At 46.4% G+C, this 10,402-nt stretch overlaps 1 long non-coding RNA gene across 4 annotated transcripts; it reads right to left on the bottom strand.

Annotated features, from left to right (window-relative positions):
- Positions 1-528: 528 nt before the first annotated feature.
- LOC129627615 (uncharacterized) lies at positions 529-9,253 on the bottom strand. Of its 4 annotated transcripts, none has more exons than XR_008702646.1 (4): positions 8,991-9,253; positions 8,552-8,706; positions 1,684-1,777; positions 529-889 (listed from the first exon to the last, which is right to left on the bottom strand). It is a non-coding gene; the product is annotated as an uncharacterized LOC129627615 (long non-coding RNA). The 4 variants fall into 4 exon arrangements; XR_008702647.1 differs by lacking the exons at positions 8,552-8,706; positions 8,991-9,253 and adding exons at positions 2,044-2,230; positions 2,477-2,689; XR_008702644.1 differs by lacking the exons at positions 8,552-8,706; positions 8,991-9,253 and adding an exon at positions 2,477-2,674.
- Positions 9,254-10,402: the final 1,149 nt, after the last annotated feature.

The following is a 10,402-nucleotide window of genomic DNA, read 5'->3' as shown; positions in this document are numbered from 1 at the left end:
TTTTTTATGTCTGTCATAAAAAAGTTTTCAAATGTATTTTTTTAACAGCTACATAATAGTTGACTAGAAGGACCAAACCAAATGTCACTATTTTAGGCCATTTATTATTATAAACAACAAGAAGGTCTTTCTGACCTGTACATTGCTGTTACATAACGTCCTAATAGAGTAGTGGAAATGCCCTTCAACTAGCTGAAAGCTGTGTCTGGTGCTCAGGGAAACCATTTTCTTGGCTGACGTGGTTAGGACCATTTGTGTTCTTAAACACCTTGCCTGTGAGTAGCAAGCTTTGTGGTCACTATTGAGAAATGTATATTGTCACACTTTCTCCAACTTTACTCATTCTCAGCTTCTAACATTTGGGTCCCATAAAGAATACAATGGATACAATGGATTCATTTTGATATTTGGCAAAACCAATACAATATTGTAAAGCTTAAAAAAAATACAATGGGGAAAAGAAGAATATAATTTAATGATACAGTTTGAAACAACAAATACTTAAACAGTACTTTAGACACACGAATACCATTTAACAATATTTTTATTAAATACAAGTTGGCAGGAAGGTGAGCTGACAGGATCAGGGCCTGGCTTCAGTATGCCAGAGTCTAAGGTGACTATGTTTTGCTTCTGTGGGGGCCCTGCCATGGGGGTGGACATGGGAGGTAGGAGGCAGGGGTGATAATCATTGAGGATGTTGGGTTAGAGTAAGAGGTACTCTTCTGGTAAGCCTGGAGAACAAGCCTAGTACCAAGCGGGTGTCTGAGGAGCTGGGGGGCAACATTCACCTCCGCTAGGTTGGAGAGGGTGAGTCTGCCTCTTAAGGTGGAGGCTCAGATCTTTTCCTTTGAAAATCAGCATGCCCACATCATCTCCAGGTTCCACTCTGGCCTCAGAAAACAACAGGAAAAACAAATCAAACCAGAGAGAAAGACACAGGAAAAGAGACAGCGAGGAGAACAGAGTAACAGCAAGAAATATGAGACATAAAGGGGAAAAAAAACCCAGTTGTGTGGAAGGTGGATGGTTTGAGATGTAGAAATCTTGGTAAAAAGCTAAATAGCAAGACATTATTTGGGTTTGGATGAAGTTATTATACCTCCTTGGCTGACAACCTCTAACTCATGAAGTGTTAGTGTTAGTCCATCAGTCCTGTTCAACTCTTTGCGACTCCATGGACTGTAGCCTGCCACCTCTATGGAATTCTCCAGGCAAGAATACTGGAGTGGGTAGCCAGCCATTCCCTTCTCCAGGGGATATTCCTGACCCAGGGATTGAACTCAGGTCTCCTGCATTGCAGCAGATTCTTTACCATCTGAACCACCAAGGGGAGGCCAATGTTAGGAAGGCCAATGTCAAATATGCAGATACCCCATGGGCTAGAGAAATGGCTTGGTGCCCTCTTGCTGAAAATCAATTTCTCAAACTTTCTGGAAACTGATTACTTCTCAGCGGAACAGACAATGGAGAGGTTGTGCCAGGGAACAGCCTTTCCTGAGCATGCCTTCAGGCCCCCTGAATTTCTGGGGACGCAGTGAAAAATGAAAATTGGTGTGACCCTGGCTGGAGTCAGCAGGTGGGAGGAGGAAAGGGCTGGGCAGAAGGATATGAGGGAGAGAAAAAGAGAGGAGGAGGGCTGGGAAGAGGGGAAAGAGTTCCCTTTTCCTTACCCACACGCACCTCTTGCTGCCAACAATTACTCTGTCTTCCCTCCAGGCGGCAGGAAATGGTGTTGTGGTAACCACTGGAAAAGCCCAAGGGTCATTGTCAGCTTCTGCAGGTGGTGTTGGTTGAGAAAACAGAAGACAGTAAATGAAGGGAGTTCACTTATACCGTGGGAACAGATCCTTGCTCAACTTCGCCAAACTTCAAAATAACTTCCCCCCACCCGCCAAAAAAGAACCTTTTTGTAGGAAACTCCAGAAAAACAAACAAAAAAACCCGACCCATAAATGGGTGAGAGGAGATTCTTTAAGCTCCACCGTGCTCCCTTCCCCACCCCAATCCTGTTATAGACACTGGCCAAAATGCTTTTTCTACCTTTTGATTCCACACTCAGGTCCTCTGGCAAGCTATCCCCCTCCTCAAACTCTCCCTCAGGCTAGAGGGCATCACTCTTTCATTCCTTTTGAACATCCTCTTGGTTCTAGATCTTTCTTCACCTCTGACCTACTGCCTTCCCCTTCACAATTAACGGGACCGTGGTTAAGCTGGGTTCTCTCCTCGTCTTTTGAAATATCAAAAAATAAGAAGCATGAGAGATCTTGTAGGATCAATCCCCTCCTTATGAAAAAGCAACTGAGGCCCAGGACAAGGAAGAGACCAGCAGAAGTTCACACAGTAAGGGAACCAGCAGGGTTGGGGCAGATTGAACCAACGCAGCCTTCCCAACGCTATTACTGTTAAGAAACTCCAACGTTTAGTTGGCGCTAAACCTTTTCCTTTTGTCCCTTCCCCCTCCAAATTGCTTAACCTGTGCGTGGGTCTAGGCTGACTCAATGATCCTCCCTCCTGCTGCCCATCTGCCTATGATGCACAGGCATGAACAGTTGCAAGTTGCAGACGAGAACAGCAGGGCCACCTCCGGGATCAGAAAGTCAGGGAACCACTGGCCTGCCCTCCAACCGCTGTTTCTTGTGAGGCAATGCTACTCATTGGCCCAGCAGAAGTGACTGACAGGTCGGCAGCCCAATGAATGATGACTCTTGAAAGTGCTGTGGCCGTTAACAGCCAGTGCTCTCATCGCGAGATCCTGGGGTAACGGTTTTGGCCATATCTGGTCGGCCATTGTTTATACCTGAAATCCCGCGACTTCCTAGTAAAGGGCGAAAGGAAATGTTCTCCTTCAAAGGAGACATGCATTTGGGGGATCACACTTATAAATGGGGCGGGGGCCTGATTTATTAAGAAGCTGGTGGGAAAGCAAGTGGGCTGGAGGGTGGAAAGGTGGCCAGTCTGCCTTTAGGTAGTCCTCAGAAGGCCAGAGTTTAAGGTGTTTACTGCAGCTTTTTTAGCTTGTATGTTTTCCTGGGACCTGGATAGGTTCTGGGACCTGGGTGAAATGATGCGACCAATTCTGGGGACTCTAAACGTCCGGGGGCTAGGGACGAGGTTGGCAGGCAGGTGGGACAGGGGTTGTGGTGGTCTTACCCATGGAAACGGTCTCTTTGCTAAGGCCTCTAAGTAAGCGCTGTCATGGATAGCGAAAGGGGAGGCCTGGACTTAGATTCTTCTAGAGTATATCGGAATAGTTGGAGCCCAGACATGGAGTGGTCCATCTTGTAAGGGTGAGCCAGGGAAGATGTGGCCTCTGAAAGAGCGGCAGTGGATCACCATACAATTTTTTTAGAAGAGGGTGTCAGAGATGAAGAGAGTTGGGACAGAGAATTGAGATGGAAAGTAGGACAAAAGGGAGACTACTGTAGGGACTCCCAGCTCCCAGAAAAGCTGAGCAGATACATGCCTGGCACATAGTTGTCACTCAGTAAGTGCTAGCTATTATTACTACACCTCCTGGGGGCTGGGAGACGGGCTGTTAGATCTCATAGTCAAAATGGAATAGGAACTGAGTGGAGAAGTAAAAGATAGAACCAGGAAAATAGGCCACGCCCTCTTGTGCACACTGTAATTATGGGAACTGCTGGAGCCTCCCTCTTGGAAGATAAGGGAGGATTGAATTATAAAGAGGAAGGGTGTTGGATGTGGTAGAGCTGGGAGCCCAAAGGATGGGAAGTGGGCATGAAGAGAGATTATTTAATGGTCCTTCCCAAACGTATCTTAAATGGTACCTGTTAGAAATAAAGCGAAAGAGGGAGGTACAGGTGAGAAGGGGATTGGGACTTGGTATGGGCAAGCACTAGGTAGGTTGTCATGGTTGCTGGGGTGGGGTCTTGGGGAGGCGCCCGCCTTCTTGTCTCTCTTGGGAAGAGGGAATGGTTAGATTCAAGACTCCATTGGAAATTCCCATCAGTCATTGTCACAAGTGTTAACTTTCTCAGGGATCACTGGTCTTTTAAGGGCTGAGAGAGAAAGACTCCCCCAACAGACCCTGAAACCATTTTCTCTTTGACAGGGAAGATATATATCATTGGAGGCTCCTGAATATTCTGGGGAGTACATAGTACAGCTCATGACGTTTCTGAACAGAGAAAAGAACCCCCAAGTTGTACTCCATTTCCCTTGGTCTTTCCTATCCTCACTAGTTTCTGTGTTCCCCTTTATCAACTTATTGAATCAGAGGTATTTGTTGGGAGGTGCAGAGTTGGCAGTGCTGAGGTAACTAAGAGAAGCTGATGTTGAAGGAACAATGGAGAGTCCTTCTGAGTTCCCAGATTACCCTTAATATGGATCTGTTGAAGGATGGGGAACCCATAGGCCCACAGTGGACGTGCAAAGCCATGTGGACTAGCCTCCCCAAGCTAAGGGGCTCTGGCCTATTGTGCCTGGGAGAAAAAGGGTAGTAGGATGGAGATAAGGTCGGCCAGAGGGAAACAAGATAGAGAAGAGGACAAGGACAAGGATGAGAAGAACCGAGGCAAGATGGAGGCCAGTGACAAGAGGTGCCAACGTCAGACTCAGAGAGCCAAGAGCTAGCCCTTAAATAAGCTGGTTAAATAACTTAGTTGCCAAGTCTCCAAAGTCTTTTCTACTTCTGTTTCCACGGAAGAAGTTTCTATTAATTTACAAAGAAAATTTATAGCATTCTCAGTATCTCAAGAGTCCAGAAAGCCTCACATTTACTAAAGTTAGACCCTTTTTACATAAACCCTTTAGAATCTTGCTGATGCTCACAGGCAGCTCCTGATGATCTTATCATGGGTTTCAGATATGGGTGGGACAAATGAGATAGGCAATGGGTAGTTGGAGAACCAAATCTAGGCAATCAGCTTCTGGAAGATGCTCTGATTTTTCACATCCGTGGATCAAGGGCTAAATAAGCAGTTGAATAGGAGTGAAATGAGCTGCTTTGCAGCAGCCGTGGGATGTGGCAAGACAGTGGCATTGCAGTTGGGGCACTAAGGCAAGTGATAATAGTATCACAAGAGGAGCTGTCGGCCCTGGGATGGAGAATGTAATGGAGTACTGTGGTGGGGGAGGGGGCATGGTGGGCATTTGGCTATCAGTGAAGGCTAGTTTTTGATGATCTTGGATGGTTTGCCCACAGCGACTAGAAATACTTCTGAGAAACTGAGCAGGACTCAGACAAGAGGCTGGGAAGGAAGTACGGCCTGCGCAAGGATGATACAGCTACTGAACAGGGCCCTGAAGCCAACTGTTGATAGTAAAGGAAGGTACTCACCCCTTCCGCAGACAGAAACCATGTAGGCCAGAGAAGATCACGATTGAGTTGGTGATAGAGAAGAGGAAATAAACAGAAGTGAAAGAGGCAAACAAATGTGCTAGAGAAATCGAAGAGAATCCCATTAAACTGATTCTTCTTCGGGTCATCTAAGGAGGTCTCTTTTTGTTCTTCCTCCTGAGATAGTCCTAATAAAATGCCAACGATGTTTAGAATGGGTTGAGGGTTTTCTGGGGATTTAGAAAGTGGCTTCCACTATTCACCCTCAGCACCCTCAGCTAAATCCTCTCAATGTGTGGGAAGTATGTGTACAGTGGAAACTGGATTTTTATGTGGGAAGACGAATGCCTTTCTTTGCTGTGGCCTTGTCTTGGGGAATCAAGATAAGGAAAATGTCCAAGAAGAAGGGAGATGGTTGACCAGCCAGGAGCTACTTATCCCCTGATCTTACATGCCATGCCCAAGGGCTTCCCTCTTATAATGGAATCTGGTGGTCAATAAAGAGGCTGAGAATCAGGAGGGGAAGTCAGGTAGGCAGTGAGAACTTATTCTGAAGGGAGAAACAGCCTGTGGGAAGAGGGCAGGTGGGCACCCAAATGAATGAATCACTGGCTTTCCTCTGGCTGTCCTGGGCCATATCCTGCATCTGTCTTATCTGTGAGACTTGACTTCTCAGCCTTCTCAGCCTCCTCAGCCTGTTGTCACTCATATACTTACAGTAAAATGAGGAGCAGGGATGAGGGAAGGGATTGAAAAACAGGAGAGACAGGGCTGTGGAGAGACTGAGCCTAGATGATAACCCTCCTCAGAGGTGGAAAGACAGGTACGCTGAGGCAGTACCAGATTCTCTACATCTCTTTTCTCTTCTCCAATTTAGTGATTACGCTAATCCTCAAGGGATATCTTCCTTCTTAATCCAGAATTTAGAGCCGTCTACTCCAACCACAGTACTTTCTGAGCTGAATTTGAGTTGGGTGCCTCTATTTGTTAAAGAATGGTTCCTCAGCTTGTGAGGGAGTGACGTAAGACAGTGGTTTGTGCTGGCTGCCAAACCATGAAGGAAGAGCATTTCTGAGAGACAAGCCACACTGGCCGCCCTTTTCCCTTGCCATATGGGCAAATTCAGGAAAAGGTAGAATTGGGGATACAACGTGGAGTTAGGAGGCTGGAGGGAGTCGTGAAGTTTTACCCCCTCAATCTACTGAAAAAATGTGGTTGGGAAAGGAGAGGAGATGTGTTGAGAGAGGAGCAGTACAAGCGGTAGTGAGCCTCAGATGGGAACACTGAGAGAGAGCGAAGGCGACACCCCAGGGTCGCTCCTCAGGGAGGCATTTTATGGCATCATTAAGTCTTCTTTTTGGCCACAAGAAATTGAGATGGGTCTCCTTCAATTCTTTGTTCTCCGTGTGGCATAATTGGAACTTGATGCTTCTAAGATTCAGGAATAATGTTTTGGGTGAATTGTTTTTTCTATGTGAGAATGGAAGGAAATAATATCAGATTGAAAGGAAATAAAAGTTTCTCATCCTTGGAAAGCATTTTCTTACTGTTGTCCTTCTCTGGTCAGTTCTCCTTTCCTTCTCCAAAGCCCCTCTGATGAGAAGCGTAGGACAGAGGAGACAGAGAGCGCTATTCCTGCCATGGAAGTAAGCAGAGCCTTTTCACCATAGCAGCCTATGACAAGACTGAAATTTTTCAAAAGGAACTTTTACAGGGAAATTAAAAGTTTAAGAACAAAAATAAGAAAATGTGAAATACAGGGGCCAAGAGATCTTTTGGCTGGTTTGGAACCTGCTGTGATCCTAAACTTGCTGTTAGCTCTTTGGATTGGATTCCAAACTTGTTCTCATTTTGATCTGGTGGAAAATGGATTCTTCCCAGACCCTGGGGCTGTCTCCTCCACTACAGTGTCTCCTTGGCCCTTCTCAAGTGGAGTGAGCCTAGCCTAGTCTGCCCATAAAGCTCATCTTTATAGGTTTTTAGTTCCTGTCTCCTCCAGCCTCTGGGCAGCCCCTCTGTTTTTTGGAATCCTGTGATTTAACCTAGATTTCTCTTTGTTGGGGGCTTCCCTGGTGGCTCAGATGGTAAAGAATCTGCTTGCCATGCAGGATACCTGGGTTCAATTTCTGGCTTGGAAAGATCCCCTGGAGGAGGGCATGGCAACCCACTCCAGTATTCTTGTCTGGAGAATTCCCATGGACAGAGGAACCTTGACTAGTTGGGATGCAAGTCCCTGTTATCTTCTACTTCTAACCTGTGTAAGGGTTTTTCTTGGAGTGGGAAGGGAGTCAAGCTGTAACTGTGATAGACAGAGCAGAGTTATCAGGTCATTGGCCAAAGAAGGAAAATGCTGCCCCGAACTCACATTTTCCTCTTTGTTCCCTTTTTGGAAATTCCTAAGAACTGCATTTCCTGTCCCCACATGGCCAGCCTCCCAATGGTTACAGAATCCAGTCTTTATACTTTTACAAAATTAATACTGAAAATACAAATTCTCTCAAAGTAATTTTTCTTAAAAGAAGGGTCATTTCTTCACAGAGAAGACAGGTTTGGAGCCTAATAATAGAAACTAAACCTCAAAGAAAATATGAACGTACTCAATATCTAAAAGAATGAATTTGTGCAATTTCTAAAATAGTGAGCAGATGGGCCTGAAGGAGAAGGGTGTGGGCAAGTGCAGAGGCCACCTTGGGTGAGCTCTGGAGTCTAGTGGTCTGTTCAGCAGTCTCCTTGGACATTGGCAGGCTTGTGGGTATGTGGCTGGGAAACAGATGAGGGATGTCAGTAGCAGAGCCCAAACAAGCTCTGTTGATTGACTCCAAGGTAACTGAAGATACTGTGTGTCTGAGGTGACTGATGCGTGCTAGTCAGTCAGCCTGAGAGGAGGCTTCAGTGAAAGCTTGGGGACTAAGCCTTGTTTGGGCCAAATGTGCTTCAATAGAAGCTTCCTGGGTGGGGAGAGAAGAAAGCTGGATAATGGCATACATCTTGAAGTAGCCTGAGTATGTCCTGGCTGGTGGCCAGAGTCCCAAGGGGAAGAATGCTAGGCCCTACCCGAAGGCCACTTGGTCCCATTATTACAGAATTGTGGGGCAGAAACTTCTAGGCCCAAACAGTTTCTCATCAAGTCACCAAGTCTTGATAGAATGAGAGTTGTGTGGTAGTTTGGGGTAATTTGCTAAAGAACTGTATCATGTTCCTAGATACAAGTTACCTTTTAAGGGAGGATGAGCAAACAAGAGGACTCACATCTCTGACTGTTGTTCCCTTGGAATGCTCTAGAAAGTAGACACTTTCTGCTTTTCTTTCATCCTCACATTTTCTCTGGTTCTCCAGAGTTTCCAACTCTTTTTCTTCCATCCTCTGGTTCCTCCCCAGTTATTGGGTTAGATGAGGTTAAGTGGCTAGAAAGGAGAGATTGCGAGGAAAGAGACTTCATTGAGGGACGGTTGAAAAAATTTTCAAGTTCAGAACTGTAAATGGAAACACTGATAATACAGCAACATCTGATGGACTAGATAACACTTGATAAGCTTCTGGTTTTGTGGTGGTGGGGTGGAGAAAGCTAAGGGGAAGGCAGGGTCATGGCGGTCTTCAGCAGGCTGGAGTCTAAGGTGCCTATGTTTGGCTGCTGTAACAGACCTGGTTGACCTCCAGAGTTGTTTAGGAAAGTACTGGAAGAACTTACCAGTGATGGTCTTCTGATGAGGGCTCTGTGTGATGTGACTGGTTTTCCTGTGGGTAAGCAGGGACGCATCCAGTTAGGTAGAACCATGCAATGGTAGGAAGTACTAGGGACCGTCTCTTCGCTGCACCTTCTGTGGGGCCACGTGGTGTGTGGGCACCCGAGGTTCTGAGGTTTAGGGATTGGGAAAGTTCTTCTGAACCATCTGCTATCTTCACTTCCTGGGCTCTCCCAGCTCTCCCGAGGCGGAAAGAGCTTCAGATGGGAGGAGGAGGGTAGGGGTAGAAAACAGATAAGAGGAGAGAGAAGCATGGAAAGAAGTTAAACTAGAAAAAGCGGATTAGACAGTCTAGGAAAAGGTGATAACCAAGTTCTTGGATCCACCAAAAGCAGTTCAGCTAACACGCAGAGTGCATTGTGTTTTTAGAGCGCTGTAAGCCGCAGAAGAACTGTTTGTTTACACTGTGCATTTCAGATCAACCCTCTCTGCTTGGAGAAGGTGTTTGCTTTTACACAAGTAGGCCGGAACCTAGTCAGGATTCACTGTGTCCAGTTCTCAGTCTGCTTGGGGAATGTGGAAGGGGCCATGGAGTGCAAGGAGCTCTAACCCCTGCCAGCTGCCTTTTCTGTCTCTCTTCTTGGAGGTCTAACATAATAGAGATAAGGCCTGCACTTCTAGACTTTTGGTGGGCAGCCCAGAAGACAGAGTTGTGAAAGGGCTTGAGTGTGAGGAGTGTTGGGGTTAGGAGTCAAATGAAGAAAGGAAGTCAGACCCCCTCTGAGACCCCCTCCAAAAACTCCAGCAGTGTAGGGAGAGAAATCTGGGACTGGAGAGGGGAAGAGAAGAAATGGGAGGCGAGAGGAGGAGGAAGAGAGTTAGGGTTTCTCTGCTCCACTTGAAACTCATTCTTACTGTGGGCTTTCTCTATTGTGCCTTGATCCTGATGGAAACATCTGGATGTACTGTCTGGGGGAACGGTTGACCTAATTACAAGGAGGGTGCCTCTGAACAGTGCCCAGGTATTGTGTTGCCCCCTTTATTTCAGTTCTGACAGAAGGTAGGCACAGCCATCACTCCTTTTCTAGATTCTTCCTAATCTCTTAAAAAAAATCAGTTTGGCAGCACTGAGTCTTAGTTGTGGCATGTCAGATCTTTAGCTGTGGCATGTGGGATCTTAGCTACAGCATGTGGGATCTAGTTCCAGGACCAGGGATCGAACCTAGGGCCCCTATGTTGGGGGCGTGAAATCTTAGCCACTGGACCACCAGGGAAGTTCCTAGATCCTTCCTAAACTCTTTGCCACCCCAGCCCTGGTTTTTTCTCTAGTCCACTCTTTAGTGGTGGTAGAATTGTGGGGTTTAGCAAAACAAATGCAGAAAGAAGGTAGAAAAGGCAGAGGTGGCTTTTTTTTTTT

Source organism: Bubalus kerabau, chromosome 15 (assembly GCF_029407905.1).
Source record: "Bubalus kerabau isolate K-KA32 ecotype Philippines breed swamp buffalo chromosome 15, PCC_UOA_SB_1v2, whole genome shotgun sequence".
Classification (NCBI taxonomy): domain Eukaryota; kingdom Metazoa; phylum Chordata; class Mammalia; order Artiodactyla; family Bovidae; genus Bubalus; species Bubalus kerabau.
The sequence above is the reverse complement of the archived record's forward strand: the minus strand, read 5'-3'. Positions and strand labels throughout refer to the sequence as shown.